The following is a 10030-nucleotide window of genomic DNA, read 5'->3' on the forward strand; positions in this document are numbered from 1 at the left end:
TTAGAAATTGCAGAGGGTTGTGCTAATCTTAAAGAGGATCTGATAACCTAAGTAGAAAGACATGGAAAAAAGCTCTATCTTTAATTTCCAATTAAAAAAATGTGGAACTAAAATATACGTGCTTAATTAATATGTGCCTAATAATCACCTGATATTTTATACATTGATCTTATATGTCATTTGTTCTAATAGTTACAGAGTACCCAGCAAGCTCATGGTGAACCAGAACTCCTAGGAGTATGTAAGGAGCTACAATGGACCAAAAAGCCCTCTTACTAAAATGCTGTGCAAAACAAAAGTTTGCTCTCTGGCCAGAGACATCTCAGAGCTCACTCCAACTTAAATTATCTCCAATACTTTTATTATAATAGATAACAAACCTTCAAACATTGAAGCACACCAAATGCCTCCATTTTTAGCAGCCAGTGGTATAATGGAGAACATGACCGAGAAAATTACATCAAATGACTTTTTTCAGTTGTTTGTTACTGAAACATTCCTGGAATTTTTTGTTGAGCAGACAAACCTTTATTCATCACAATTAAAGGTGACCAATCCCTCATCCACTTACGTCAAGAAATGGGTGCAAACATGACAAAGCTCAAAATTTTCCTAGGCTAACTTTTAACAAAAAATTGCAGCTAGGAATGTATTATAGAACAAATCCCATCCACTACTCCCTTGTGTATTCAGCAATCATGCCAATGTTGAGATATCAAATGCTGTTCAAATTTCTGCATTTCATTGATAATACCCAAAACCGTCGTGACAATGCAGACAGAAACTTCCTTTTTAAAGTAAGTCCACTTTTAAATCATATGAATTTCAGTGAAATGTATATGCCTGGGAGAGACAATGCAATAGATGAGTCCCTCATGTCATTTCATGGCAGGCTGGGGATCAAACAATATATCGCCAGCAAGCGAGTTAGATATGAGGTCAAAGGGTACGAACAGTGCAATAGCATACGAGAGTACACATAGGCATTTTTGCATATATGAGGGGATAGCTAGCTTGCTACAGCCTGAGGGGTCTCCAACATATACATGCACCAATGGAAACATTGTGGTGAACCTTATGAACCCCTTACTAAACAGAATACCATTTATATGTGGACAACTTCTACACCAGCTTGCCACTTTTTAAATTTATTTTTTTAGCAGAAACTGTAGCCTGTGGTACCATCAGGTCATTCAGAAAATGTCTACCACAAGAAGCCCTGCAGGTTAAAATGAAAAAGGGGGAGTCATGTGTAGCCTGACTAAGGCTACAGAGAGAAGAAGAGGAGGCAAGTGTTCATACATGACCAGCAGCTGCAGCCTACCAGGTGCTGCTGGAGCAGGAATAGTGTGTTACACTGAGGGAGTGGGCATGCCAATGGCAAATATGGGCTTGCACTGAGAAAGAAAGAGGTGGAGGCAGTGACAGAGACAGTGTGGTCTCAGTAAAAATTAAAAGAAAAAATCTTTGCTCAAGCAGCTGAGCTGGCACACAAGGGAAGTGCCCGTGGGGTCTGCTGAGATGACCAGTTGGAGCCAGCTCAGTTGAGGAGGCACAGAAAAAGTCTCCTTATAGCAGCGGTGAGGAGGAAAGAGACATCTGTGAGAAGGTGGCGGCCAGCGACGGGTTGTGTGAGAGAAAAGGAAAACGGACAGTCTAGATAAAGAATAGAGAGCAAAGACTGGCTAGAGAAAACAGCAGAGAATAGAACAGCAGCAGCAAATAGGAAAGTAATTGAGATGCATAAGTGTCAAATGTGTAAGTGTCAAATTAAAGGCCCATATAATGCAACTCTGATCTAAAGCTCTCTTCAAAACTTTTGCCAGCTCGGCTAGATTCTCTATTACCCATAGTTGTACATCCCAATTAGACAGGGTTTGTTCAGGGCAGACAGACCACTGACAAGGTTAGAAGATTAGTGGGACTGGTTGAGGTTCCACGCCTATCTCAGAGGCCTTCTCTGCTCCTATCATTGGATGCAGAGAATGCCTTCGATAGAGTGGTACTTTGAACTAGTCCTACAAAAGTTTGGCATAGCCAAGGACTTTTTGAATGCGGTGCATGGTTTGCACACAGGGCCTAGTGGTTCTGTAACAGGATTTTGACAACCGGGGTATTCCAAATTAGGAATGGCACGAGGCAGGGGTGCCCCCTCTCTCCGCTATTGTTTGGCTCCCTTCGAGCCCTTTGCAATAATGGTCACTCCCCAGACATCTCAGGTATTACGGTTGGCAGGGAAGAGTTTAAGAATGCTCCATTTTCTAATACAGTATTTACTCTTTCAGATCTGCAAACCTCTCTTCCAAATCTCTTTATGTTTGTAACGATCGGTGTAACACAGAGAGGATCTGATTACCGGTGAACTGCAGTCTCACCAGGAATACAGAATATACCCGATTATTGGTGATCTGCAGTATCACCGATAATCAGATATATCTACTAACCTCTGGACACCAGAGAGAACAAGTGAGTGTTATATGCAACAGTATACTTTGAGTACTTCTCCAGAAGTATGTTCCTCCCTAAGACCTAGACTCCCCAGGGGGGAGGAGCTAGGCTGCGGGTAGGAAGGACAGAGCGTGAGTGACACCCGAGAGGGAGGGTGTCACTAACAGGTCTGGGAACTGCCTCTAACAGTAAGGCCATTTCTCGAGGTCGGCAAGCCAGGTCGTTAACACACAGACAGATAAGGTACAGATTCAGTAGGCAGATACGGAATCCAATAGACAGACAGGGTTTGGCAACGGAGTATCAGAGTAGCACAGTACAGAATCAGGAGGCAAATACAGAGTCCAGGAACGAGCAGAGTTTGGCAACAGGATATCAGAAATAGCAAGGTACAAGATCAAAGTTCAGAGGAATAGTCAGGCAGGCAGAAGGTCATAACAAAAAATACAATTCAATGTTCCTAATGCTAAGGTGTGAGCTCCTTGATGTCAACACCTTTGGAAACTATGCTAGAACACAGATACAGACAAGGTCTGAGTGCTACCACGTTGTGATCGCAACGGCAGACAACCAGAGAATGACCAGCACCCAGTATATATAGTAAAGCGCTCTCCAGCGCCTCCCCTAAGTGCTGGACCAATGGCAGGTGGTGAAAATGTCAGCTGACCCGCCTGGTCAGCTGACCCTTTTCTGGCTGTCATATAAGCTTTGCCTCTCAGCGCGCGCGCGCGCGTCCTTCTGAACCTGTGTGGACTAGCAGTCCCAGCCACACCAGACATGTTTTGCAAAGTATCAGCTGACTCGGGCGCCGGAGCCGCCGCACCGCTTTCCAAGCAAGCGGCGGACTCTCCGCGTCCAACCACCATGTCAGGGGTATCGCTATGTGTACAAATCGCCGCGTCCAACGCGGACTCCACCGCTCTGCCTAAGCGGCATGCGGCGGTTTCTTCGCGTTGTGCCGCCATGTTGGACACGGAAACAGCCGCCTCACTCTGAGCCCTTGCGGCGGCTTTTCCGCGTTTCCTCACAGTACCCCCCCCCCCCCCCCCCCCCCCTGCGGAGTGGACTCCGGACAGCTCCTACCAGGCTTCTAAGGATGCAACGCGTGGAACTCCCTTCTTAATTTGTCCGCATGCATGCGACATTCAGGTACCCATGATCTCTCCTCAACACCATACCCTTTCCAATGAACCAGATATTGTACTGAGTTTTGAACTATGCGAGAGTCTAAAATCTTCTCTACTTCGTACTCAGGTTGGTCATCTATCATCACAGGAGGAGGAGGAGTGGGACCCACCTGAACTGCTGGCTTAAGCTGGGACACGTGAAAGGATCTCACGCCGCGCATACAGGCAGGAAGGTCAATGGCATAAGTGACATCGTTGATCTTTCTAGTTACTGGGAATGGACCCACATACCTGGGCCCCAGGTGGAAACTGGAGCTGGAAACGGAGTGGAGGCGACTGGCAATGGGGAGAATTTAGGCAACTTCCCGGTCACTACCTGGAATGGACAAAATCCTAAAGAGGAACTTTTTAAATTATTGTGCGCAAATTCTGCGAAGGGTAAAAACTTGACCCAATCATTTTGCGCTTCTGCAACGTAACACCTCAAAAACTGTTCCAATGATTGGTTGACTCTTTCCGTCTGACCATTGGTTTGTGGGTGGTAGCCTGACGAAAATGACAGTTCCATGCCCATTTGGTGACAGAATGCCCTCCAAAATCTGGAAACAAATTGGACTCCCCTATCTGACACAATGTTTTCCGGAATGCCATGCAATCGGAAAACGTGGATGATGAACAAATCGGCTAATTCCTGGGCCGAGGGGAGTCTTTTCAAGGGCACGAAATGGGCCATTTTGCTAAAGCGGTCGACTACCACCCAAATGACCGACATGCCCTCAGACCTGGGGAGCTCACCCACAAAATCCATGGATAAGTGGGTCCATGGCTCACTCGGGGTGGGCAAGGGCTGCAATCTTCCCACAGATGCCAGTCGGGAGGGCTTACTCCTAGCACACACCGCACACTCTCTAACAAACTCTTTGCAATCGGCTGCTAGAGACGGCCACCAAGCGCATCTGGCTACAAGGTCCTGTGTTCTGGAGGCCCCAGGGTGTCCCGCATTCCTGTGTGAATGGAACATCTGCAATATCTGAAGGCGAAATGGCAGTGGGATAAACATAACCCCTTTGGGCTTCCCCTCTGGGATGTCCTGCTGAAAAGGACCTAAAGTCTCTGTCTAATCTTTCCAAGTCTCAGTTGTAGCTAATACCAGTCTCTGTGGGACAATGGTCTCTGGGAGGGAGGGCTGTGCTGTCTCTGGCTCAAAGCATCTAGACAGGGCATCTGCCCTAATGTTTTTGCTCCCTGGGGTGTACGTAATTATAAATCTGAATCTCGAGAAGAACAATGACCATTGAGCCTGACGAGGGCTTAATCTCTTGGCTCCCTCGATGTATTCCAAATTTTTGTGGTCAGTGTAAACTGTAATTGTATGTTCTGCTCCTTCCAACCAATGACACCATTCTTCAAAGGACAATTTGATGGTTAGGAGCTCCCTGTTGCCTATATCATAGTTTCTCTCTGCCGGAGAGAACCTACAAGAAAAGTAGGCACATGGGTGTAATCTACCCTGCAACCCTGACCGCTGGGACAGCACAGCCCCTACCCCGACCTCTGAGGCGTCCACCTCAACAATAAAGGGAAAGGAAGTGTCAACGTGTCTCAGGATGGGTGCAGAGCAAAACAGTTCTTTCAAAGTGGAGAATGCATGCAGAGCCTCTGGAGACCAGTGGGTGGTATCTGCCCCTTTCTTAGTGAGACAGGTGAGGGGTGCAATAACAGTGGAGTACCCCTTTATGAACCTTCTATAGTAATTGGCAAAGCCTAGAAATCTCTGAAGAGATTTCAACCCCACTGGTTGAGGCCATTCCAACACAGCAGAAACCTTGGCAGGATCCATAGACAGGCCCGAGGTGTAAATAATGTACCCTAAAAAGGTGACAGATGTTACCTCGAAGATGCATTTCTCCAATTTAGTGTAAAGCATGTTTTGCCTTAGTTTATCCAATACAAACTTGACATGTGTCCTGTGCGCAGAGAGGTTGTTAGAAAAGATAAGTATATCATCTAGGTATACCAACACAAACTTGCCCAATACCTCCCTGAATACCTTATTAATCAGTTCCTGAAAGACGGCCGGGGCGTTACACAGCCCGAAGGGCATCACCAGGTACTCGTAATGCCCGTCGGGCGTGTTAAAGGCCGTCTTCCATTCATCGCTCTTTCTGATCCGCACCAGGTTGTATGCACCCCGTAAATCCAACTTTGAAAAGATCTTAGCGTCGGTTATCTGTGTAAACAAGTCATCTATCAAGGGCAAAGGGTAGCGATTCTTTACTGTGATTTTATTCAGGCCCCGGTAATCAGTGCAAGGCCGCAGGCCTCCGTCTTTTTTCTTAACAAAAAAGAAACCTGCGCCAGCAGGCGACCGGGAAGGGCGAATTAACCCCTTGGCTAAATTTTCACGAATGTATTCCTGCATGGCCACTTTCTCTGGTCCAGACAAATTGTAAAGATGGCCCCTAGGGGGCATACAACCCGATCGGAGATCGATGGGGCAATCAAAGGGGCGATGTGGAGGTAACTTATCTGCAGCCTTGGGACAGAACACATCAGAATACTCGGAATATTTTGCTGGTACCCCCTCCAACTGGATCCTGGTCTGGCCCAGTGTCACTCTCCCTAAACACTGCTGAAAACAGTGAGTTGACCAGCTGGTTAGCTGACCGGTAGCCCAATTAATCTGTGGAGAGTGTAAGTGCAGCCATGGCATGCCAAGGATGACTGTGGAGGTGGTCATGTGTAACACAAAAATCTGTAGTCTCTCCTTATGTAACACCCCTATAGTGACTTCCACCTCTGGTGTCTGAGACAGCGGATGATCACTTTGCACGGGGGAGTCATCTACTGCCGTAACCTGAATGGGTGGCTTTACTGGGGTGAACGGAATACCCAATTTCTTTGCAAATTCAAAATCCATAAAATTAGCTGCAGAGCCTGAATCAACAAAAGCCTCAGAAACCTCAGTTTTATCTTCCCATGTGACTGTACAGGGAAGGAGTAACCGTTTATCTTCCAGGGGTAAAAGCCGCGTGCCTAGGGTGCTACCCCCTACAACTCCTAGGTGATAGCGTTTCCCGGCTTGTTAGGACAATTACGTACTCTATGACCCCCCCTCTGCGCAGTAAAGACACAGCCGCTCAGACATCCTGCGTCTTCGCTCCACTTGGGATAGTTTCGACCGACCAATTTGCATTGGTTCGGGTGAAGGCGAGACAGGAGGAGGTGGAGTTACTGGAGGCGCAGCGTAGGACACCATTCTTACATGACTACTACCCCGGGTCTGTTTCTGATAGTGCAGTCAGCAGTCGACTCGGATGGCCGATGAAATGGCCTCATCGACTGTCTTAGGTTCAGGCAGACTTAACATGAGATCTGAAACCTCATCTGACAACCCTGATAAGAAACAATCTACTAGGGCATAGGTGTCCCACCTGGCCGAAACTGACCACCTCCTAAATTCGGCTGCGTAATCTTCGACCGGACCCCTGCCTTGACGCAAGAGCTTGAGCTTCCGCTCAGAGGTCGCGGCAAGGTCTGGGTCTTCGTAAATTACTGCCATGGCTTTAAAAAATTCATCCACTGAAGAGAGGGCCAAATCCCCGGTGGGCAAACTGTACGCCCACGTCTGAGAATCGCCTGATAACAAAGTCTTAATAAATGTGACCCTCTGGGTCATATTTCCAGAAGAACGGGGTCTCAACTCAAAGTAAGATAACACTCTACTTTTAAAATTTCGGAAGTCAGATCTGTCACCAGAAAATTTCTCGGGTACAGGCAAACGTATGTCAGAGCTAGGATGGGATCGCACCTCATCCACTGCTGTCTGGAGGATTTGTAAAGAACCAGACAAGGTTTCAATCATAGTCTTGTGACTACCCAGCACTTGGTTGATGTTTTCCACCGAAGTGGCAAGTGCGCCCAGACGGTCAGTGTGTGCGTCCATTTGCATTTTTGGTCTACCGTTCTGTAACGATCGGTGTAACACAAAGAGGATCTGATTACCGGCGAACTGCATTCTCACCAGGAATACAGAATATACCCGATTATTGGTGATCTGCAGTATCACCGATAATCAGATATATCTACTAACCTCTGGACACCAGAGAGAACAAGTGAGTGTTATATGCAACAGTATACTTTGAGTACTTCTCCAGAAATATGTTCCTTCCTAAGACCTAGACTCTCCAGGGGGGAGGAGCTAGGCTGCAGGTAGGAAGGACAGAGCGTGAGTGACACCCGAGAGGGAGGGTGTCACTAACAGGTCTGGGAACTGCCTCTAACAGTAAGGCCAGTTCTCGAGGTCGGCAAGCCAGGTCGTTAACACACAGACAGATAAGGTACAGATTCAGTAGGCAGATACGGAATCCAATAGACAGACAGGGTTTGGCAACGGAGTATCAGAGTAGCACAGTACAGAATCAGGAGGCAAATACAGAGTCCAGGAACGAGCAGAGTTTGGCAACAGGATATCAGAAATAGCAAGGTACAAGATCAAAGTTCAGAGGAATAGTCAGGCAGGCAGAAGGTCATAACAAAAAATACAATTCAATGTTCCTAATGCTAAGATGTGAGCTCCTTGATGTCAACACCTTTGGAAACTATGCTAGAACACAGATACAGACAAGGTCTGAGTGCTACCACGTTGTGATCGCAACGGCAGACAACCAGAGAATGACCAGCACCCAGTATATATAGTAAAGCGCTCTCCAGCGCCTCCCCTAAGTGCTGGACCAATGGCAGGTGGTGAAAATGTCAGCTGACCCGCCTGGTCAGCTGACTCTTTTCTGACTGTCATATAAGCTTTGCCTCTCAGCGCGCGCGCGCGTCCTTCTGAACCTGTGTGGACTAGCAGTCCCAACCACACCAGACATGTTTTGCAAAGTATCAGCTGACTCGGGCGCAGAAGCCGCCGCACCGCTTTCCAAGCAAGCGGCCGCGTCCAACCACCATCTCAGGGGTATCGCTATGCGTACAAACCGCCGCGTCCAACGCGGACTCCACCACTCTGCTTAAGCGGCATGCGGCGGTTTCTTCGCGTTGTGCCGCCATGTTGGACGCGGAAACAGCCGCCTCACTCTGAGCCCTTGCGGCGGCTTTTCCGCGTTTACTCACAATGTTGCTGGAAGGCTTCTGTGAAATTTCGGGGTTTTAGATAAATGTCTGCAGCCAGGGCATTTACTATGCCCCCATATAATATGAAGCCTTAGCAGCTAAGTTTAAATGTAAATCTTAACCCAAGGGCATGAAATACCCTAGGGATCATTATTACCCAATCTATGCCACAGCTATATGCCACCAATTATACTCCAATTATAAATAAGCTTTATGGTCTTCTGAGAGAGTGGGGCAGACACAATTTAAAGCATGTAGGCAGGATAAATGCCCTGAAGATGACAGCCTTGCCTAAAATACTGTGTCTGCTTCACCCTCTCAAGATATTACCCAAAATAACATAGGTGTCTCCCAAAAGATAATAAGACGATGTATACAAGAGGCATTATTGTGGGGGAAAAACATTTCTCAGCTTTTATTTACATTTGAGCAAAAAGTGTCCAGTCCAAAATTATTCATACACTTCTCAATAATCAATAGAAAAGCCTTTATTGGCTATTACAGCAATCAAACGCTTCCTATAATTGCAGTCCAACTTTTTGCATGTCTTCACAGGTATTTTTGCCTATTCATCTTTAGCAATGAGCTCCAAATCTTTCAAAAAATTACTTGCTAGTTGAATATAAGTACCGTATTTTTCGGAATATAAGACGCACTTTTTCTCCCCCAAAAGTGGGGAGAAAAAGTGAGTGCGTCTTATATTCCAAATGTTTGAAATTTCGTATTTATATGGCGCCCGAGGCAGCACGTGCGGCCATTTGTCCCCCTCCTAAGCGTGGCCGTGAAGTGCTGGAGTTGATAGCCGCTGGTCAGATGCGGCTGCAGAGCGGCAGATATTCCAGGATACCGTGGCCATGATCTCAATGGATGTCGGGGAGAGAGCCGAGTTCAGCCTGCTTGGCTGATGGCTGGAAGTCTGAGGCATGCTATTATTGCAGAGCGCAGCGGAAGGCGTTATTACCGATCCGGGATCCAGCCGATGAGTCCTCCATCTGCTTCTGTATCTTCAATACCGGCGCGCGGATCCCTGTCTTGTAACTTCCTGGTCTGCCGCTCTCGCACTGCGTGACCTCGGTGGCTCACGTGCGTCAGGGTCACGCAGTGCAAAAGCGGCTGATCAGCTGAGACCCACCAGCACCCAGCTTCTGCAACATCCGCAGCAAGCTGCTCTGGCTGTGACCTGGACATTACCCCCTTGCCTCCTTCAGCCTCTACTGCTGGTGCTTTGGATGGGCACTGATCCCACAGCCCACTCCACTGGCCCTCTCCCACATGGACACCTGCTCCTCAAAATTGTAAGACTTGTTACCTTTACCTATTCCTACTGTCTGTACATTGTT

Source organism: Hyperolius riggenbachi, chromosome 8, assembly GCF_040937935.1.
Source record: "Hyperolius riggenbachi isolate aHypRig1 chromosome 8, aHypRig1.pri, whole genome shotgun sequence".
Lineage (NCBI taxonomy): Eukaryota > Metazoa > Chordata > Amphibia > Anura > Hyperoliidae > Hyperolius > Hyperolius riggenbachi.